Consider the following 6,757-nt stretch of genomic DNA (forward strand, 5'->3'; position numbering starts at 1 on the left):
ATCTAGACTTTGGGAAAATAAAAATACACAATAGCCACAGCTAAAAAGCACGTTAAGATTCACAACAAGAATGTGTTTCTCTTATTACTAAGAAAAGAACAGGCCATGTATCCTCCTGAGGGAAAATAAACCTCAGAAATATTTCAGAAGAAAAAAGCATGCTCCATGTTTGAAATCAGAATCTTCAGGAGTGATTAGGACTTGAATGTAAACAGCATTTTTTTGAGTAACTAGCTTTAATACCTCCAGATTCAGGAGTATGGACTATTTGTAGTGCAATGGAAAACACATTAGAAATTCATAAAGATACTTAATTCATACCAACCATTCATGATGTTCATTTAATTACAGTAGCAAACAGTGGTGATGCACAGAGAAAAGTTTTAAAAATTATTGGTTTACTAGGTTTACCTAGCAAGAAATATCCTGTAATATTCATTTCCAAACATCTTAGGTATAGAAAGCACCAGTTTAAATAAGATGATGAAACGTCCCCAGCATCTTTTTGTTCAGCCTAAAAGTTAATTTCTTGTCACTTTCCAAGTCATATGCTTAAAGCCAAGGAAGGAATAAATTAGAATGGGGGTAAATACTACCAGGGAAAATTCAGTTCCTCCCCTTTCACATTTATCTCTCTCAAGTGAAACATAGATAAGTAACAAAATACAAAAGGTCTACTGCATTCTCTAGAACTTACCATCCAAGCAGAATACTTTCTGCCTACTAGAGGATTAATACACAGGGATGAGGAAGCCAAGGACAGGGTTCAGTGCCCTATTAGGGTTCAGCGCCAGGTTGGCCTTGGCAGTTTGGTTCACAAGACCATATTCTATGTTTCTACTACAAGCAACTGTCACAAACGGCACTGGGAAAACAAAGAGGTCCAGAGTGAATATGGCTCAGAGAGCCCAGTAAACACCACTAAAACTAACAAATGAGGCTCCACTGAGGCTTAACTTCACACATGAAAGTCAGCACCTTCGCTCCTTTACCAGTGGCAAGTCCTATCATTAGCATGCCATTCTTAGGCATAGAGGGATAAAAGATAGCATCTCCAGGTTTACGCACAGTTAAGAATTGACTATTCAGACTGGTATTTTAAAATTACAGATCAAAAGTCACTCTCCAGAGAAAATCAATTTCTTCATGAATTCAATGTAGTATATAAAATTCTGGAATGATGTTTAATTCAAATATAAAAACTCATAAGCAAAAAAATCCTACTTTTCCTTCTTAGGTTCATAGAGTTGATTCTACCACACACATGTTCTTGACTGTAATTATACCACTAGAGTAAAATACTCATAATACTTCAGTTGCACACCCAGGTTCTGCCTCCTGACAACAGTATTAAAACTGCAGCATTTCAGCAAAGCTGAGAAATCCCATTCTTAAGCATGGTTTCCTTCTTCTTCTTCTTCTTCTTCTTCTTCTTCTTGTGTTCCACAGTGATTATGAAAGGAAGGAGTCTGGTCAGTAAATGACTGGGTTACCCACTGCCCATTATGAATGTCACTGAAAATTGGTTTTCCTCTTCACTCTGCACTGTCAGCTGTTAGCCCATTTGAAGTGAAGCCACAAGGTTCACTCTTGCACAGATTTTTCACTATAAGCACCACCCTACACTGCTTTGTAACCTGGGTCATATTTTTCTTCCCTAACAGCCATCTTTGCATCTTCTTGGGCAAGCTACAGGTCGAATGTGTACTGCATGTCTTGGAGGTCTGTGTTTCCTTCACTGCCTTTCACCTGACCTCTTAAGTCCTTCAGTTTAGTGTAGTAATAAACTCAGTCCTGGGCTTGAGGACACTGAACACCTCATGCACTGGATGATGGCATCATAGAGCAGAGAGTTTCTGTGTCTGGGATCTTATGGGCTTGAAGCCCAAATTCCAAGGTCTTCACTTTTACACTAAAAACTTCTTTACTAAAGATTTTATAAATACATTTTTCATTACACACCACTATTCGTGGCTGATATTTCTATAATTTCTGTAGTAGAATACACAAAATCTTTTACAAAATTCTTTTCTGGAAAGATCTTTGCTTCCTGGTGTCCTTTCTACCATGTAGGTAAATCCTCTACTGAACTTTCCTGGTAAAGTGTGATTATCCATGTGATTCAGTCGGGCCTCACTCAACCCTGACATAAAGAAACATTTCCAAAAACGATTCCCAGGTCCAGGGTAATGACACCCTTTGTAAGGAGCCATAAGTCCTGAGTTTATCCCAATAATCACAATGTCCAAGTTGAAGATCAAAATGTCAGGGAGAATCTGGTCAAAAGTTCAGCTTCTGAAACACCATTAAACGGTCTTCTTTCCTTTTCATTTAAAACTCATCTGTAGTTTTTTTCTTGCTTTTCTGTTGATTTTGCCGATTTACCATATTTTGTCAACTCAGTGGGTTTTTTGGATTCCACTGTTTTTTTGTTTGTTTTTTGTTTTTTGGGGTTTTTTTGGTTCTTTTGCTTCTGGTTTTATTTTCTTTCCTTTTGGAGTCTCTTGTGCAGGTTTTCAAGCAGGAGCTTCAGATGGCCCTTCTGCTGTCCCTAGCTGTTCATTCATAACTGCCATGTTAGGAGCTTTGGACATCATTTATTGAAATGGACATGTATAAAAACTGGAGCTTGCTGCAGGGAATAGCCGCTGGTGTTCTCAGTTTCCATTACCTGTGGCCACACATTCGGGTCACTCCTCCGACCAGGTGACGGGCCACTGGTCTCTGGAGTGGGGCAGTGCAGGCATGGTGACTTGACAGTACCTGAGACCCGCACCTGATCACTGGCAGTACCTGGATGGCAGTTGGCCTCAGCTCCTTCACTGAGCCTCTGTTACCACCCAGAACATCACATTACCTTTAAGAGAGTTTTTTCTATAGACCAAATGTGCTAGCCAGAGAGACAGAGAGATAGAAAGTGATAAATAACTCACCATGGGGGTGGGCCATTGCACAATCCCTAATCTTCCATTCTCATCACAGGATTTTGGGCATTCTGGGAAGCTGCACACCAGTGAGTCTGCCGAGGTTTCTCAGAGAGCAAACAATTACCAGATTGGTTCCCTTCCAAAAACCTGACCTTCGAAACCCACACCAATTTAATATGCCTTTGTAAATTTACAAAGGACTGAAACTTCCCACCAAAGATAATTATATTATGGGTTGACTATGAGCACATAAAATTACCAAAACCAAAAGGAAAATGATCTATGAAACAAAGTTATATAAGTAACTCTTCAAGTTAAAACTAAGCATATACACCAAGAAATTATCCAGACAGAAATCACTGAACACTTCTTTTCAACCTAAAGTTTAAACTATAAAAAAATCTTCAGTTTATGAATGTGAATCAACTTTCACTTCAAACATAGTTGAGGGAAGGCAACTTTATATTTTTATTTTTTTAATTTGCTATTGAATGAAAGTGTTGAAAGAGAGAAAGCCCCTGAGGGAATGGCTACACTACAACATCTTCTCCTTTCACTACTAGATCCTGGGTACCCATGCACATGTGCCCAATGTGTTCCTCTATCAGTGAGGTCTGGGACTTGAACGATGTAGTCAACCCTGTGGGATGAAGCCACCCTAACTACTATTTCACAGGTTGGCACAAAAAGCAACAGCTAAACATAAGGCATCTGATCAAATTCATCTGAAGGTTAGGAAAGGACTGCCCCACAGTCATGGTCATACAGCGACAAGAAAGCCTTTTACAATTTTATTCATTTATTTATTTTTTAGAGAGAAAGAAGACAGAGAGACAGCACCCCCAATAAGGTCCTGATGCTGAAACTGAATTCTAGCCTCATCAAGACCAAGAACATGAAAATTCAAAAGCCTGGCACTCAGAAATGTCTGTGGATGCAAACCCAGAACCTTCTCCTATGGATTAGACTCAGGAAACACTGTATTGTACTGATGTGCCACCATATAGGAATCAGCCAATTTTACAGGTTCTCAGTAAGTGACCAATAAGCTTACTTATCAACACTCCATGTGAGCCACTTGCTTTATAAAGAAAGTCTATCCATGACAAACCCACTCTGATAAATATGCCTTCCAGTGTCAACAAATTGACATCACTCTCACTGAATAACCTTGCCGCTACAGAGGATGTCAACCCACTTGTGGCTCTGGACGTCTGCTGGTCCTGAATCTTACTCTTCCCAGAATCCTATTATTAGATCAACAGCTTGCTCAGTTCAAAGAGACTGTGCCTGGCCAGCCAAGCACTGGTTACCATGAGAGAAAGCAATAAATTCTGATGTCGTCTTTTATTTCAATTACTAAAAAGTTCAATCTTTGACATCAACTTTTTCAGTCCATTAATTTACTACACCCTTGTTTTTCTTATTAAAATAACAATGGAACTTGTGTTTTCACTGATCCATTTTACCATAAATAATGATGGAAAAAAAAACATAGCGAGTAAGTAGCAAATTCTTAATATACATAATATAACCTATTACAAAGTGCCAAGAGGTCAGAAAGTGGTGTGGAGGTGAGAGTGCTGGATCCCAAATGCCCTACTTCAGTTTCAGTCCCAGACCTGGTGGTTTGAAATCATGCCAGATGCATGTATCTGTGTGCCCAAAATCCCAAAAGGAGAAACAATTGTACTATGGCCATCCATCCACTTGTCCTGGGTTGGACATCAAACTAACTGTATATCTCTTGTTCAAACTGAAGCTCTCTCACCAGAGAAACTCTCTGTCATGAGGGCATGTGCTTTATAGCAACAAAAAAGAAAAAAAAGAAAGAAAGAAAGAAAATTTAGAAATGAAAAGACTATACATAGGCCATGATGGAAAGCTGCTTACAATAATCTAGAGATTATTTTTCATAAAGAAATAAATCAAGAGACTCATTCTTTTGCTCAAGAGTTGTTTCATATATTCAATAAATATTTACCAAAGCATGTTTAAATGCATAGTATGTTTTCATGAAATTACTGGTGCAGAAGTCAATGGGTTTTTATACTTGAAAACTTAAGAACTACAAAGCAATCATCTATGACAACTTTTCTACAGTTTACATTTGTATTGAATGTAAACAATATCACTTCTCTTCACAGAGTCTAAATAACTTTTGGGTTGATAGAACTGATATTTTAGGGTATCTCAGGGAATCACAATGTACTGTAGCACATAGACTCATCAAGGAGGACTCAATTCTACTCAATGTATGGGCCATCAGGTAGTGGAGAGGTTAAGATTTGGATTCCCACACAGAAGAGTGTGCAGTTCAAGTCCCACTCCTGCCTAGCACCTTAAAGAACATGCCAGGTACGTTAATGTGCATGCAAACAATCCTGAGAAGAGACTGTAGAAGGTGAAATTCAGGCAAGGTCATCCACCCAAAAGATGTTTTCTAACACTCCCCTCTCTCTAGCTAGCACACACACACACTCCCTTAAGGGGAGGAAACACTAAAAGATGTTGTGGGGTTTCTGTTTGTTTGTTTTGTTTTGTTTTGTTTTCTGTTCATTCATTTACTATCATCATATTTATTTGATTCTTATTTGATGAGAGAGAGAGAAAGAGAGAGACAGCTGCCATGGATGGAACTTGAACCAAGTTGCCATATAGGAGGCCTGTGCCTTTGAACAACCAGGTTACCTGCTGGCTCCTAAACTAAAGAAATACTATTCAGGCTGGTTTGTGTGTGTGTATTTAGTAAGTTTATAATTACTTTCTTAAAAAAAATCATGTATGATAGTTTAAATTAATGCCATCTTTTATATGTTGAAATACCTTATGATATCCCATTTCTGAACTAACTTTGAATAAATGTCCTCTTAATATTAATCTTTATGTGAATGAAACTTTTTTTTTTTTTATGGAGAAGTTTTTGCTATAGGGTGTATGTGCTTGCCAGAAAGGCAGAGAGAGACAGAGAGAGACAGAAAGCCTGAAATAACCCTCCAGGAGGAATGGTCACATTGCAATCCCTTCTGCTCCATTCTCCGCTAGGGATGTTAAGCACACATGCACATGTGCCCAGCGTAAGTTTAAACCACTGAGTCTGGTACTCGAACCACGGTCAACTACATGAGAGTCTAGCGACATAGACATTATGCCAACTGCTGGTCCCAACATGACTGAAACTTTAATGAACAATTATTAATATTTTACTGTAAAAATGTAAAAAGATAATGTTTCAAGCCTTCTGATACTTCAAACTTAAAACAAATTTAACTATAATAAACAGATCTATAGGATCATTTCCAACAGCATACAAACAGAATCTAGAAGCAACTGTTTTAAGATTTAAAAGAAGAAAAAAACTTCCTGGAATCCTATGTTCTTCATTTATTACCGAGTTTTCTCTTGCCTTTACCATTACAAATTCTCAAAGGAGATTTCCATACTTAACTCACAGTCAGGTTTCCCCTGAATCTACTGAAACTGCTTCATATCAAGGACGCTTGTTCTCATTTTTGTCAACATTTCAATAGAATCAACAGTTGAGTGTTCTTTTGTTTTGTCTGATGACTACACTATTCTGGTGTGTTTCTAGAAGAAGTCAGCCTTGCTAATATTCCTTCACAAGGAAATCAAGATTTAGAGATGTATACCTTACTCCTTCTGGATTGTTTTCATGTGAACTGTTGGTAACATTCATGCCTCATCGACCATCAGAAGGTGAATTGGCCTCCAACACTTGTATATCCCTACAGCTTGTCAAGCTTCATTTTTCATTTTTATTCTTCTTTGTGTACCTCACACTCAGTGTAGAATTGCTACTTGGAAAGAAA

General features: G+C 38.2%; 1 pseudogene; it reads right to left on the reverse strand.

The window, feature by feature from the left end:
* Positions 1-1,391: 1,391 nt before the first annotated feature.
* On the reverse strand, positions 1,392-2,305 carry LOC102468184 (G/T mismatch-specific thymine DNA glycosylase pseudogene; annotated as a pseudogene).
* Positions 2,306-6,757: the final 4,452 nt, after the last annotated feature.

Source organism: Tupaia chinensis, unplaced genomic scaffold (genome assembly GCF_000334495.1).
Source record: "Tupaia chinensis unplaced genomic scaffold, TupChi_1.0 Scaffold144844_1, whole genome shotgun sequence".
NCBI lineage: Eukaryota > Metazoa > Chordata > Mammalia > Scandentia > Tupaiidae > Tupaia > Tupaia belangeri.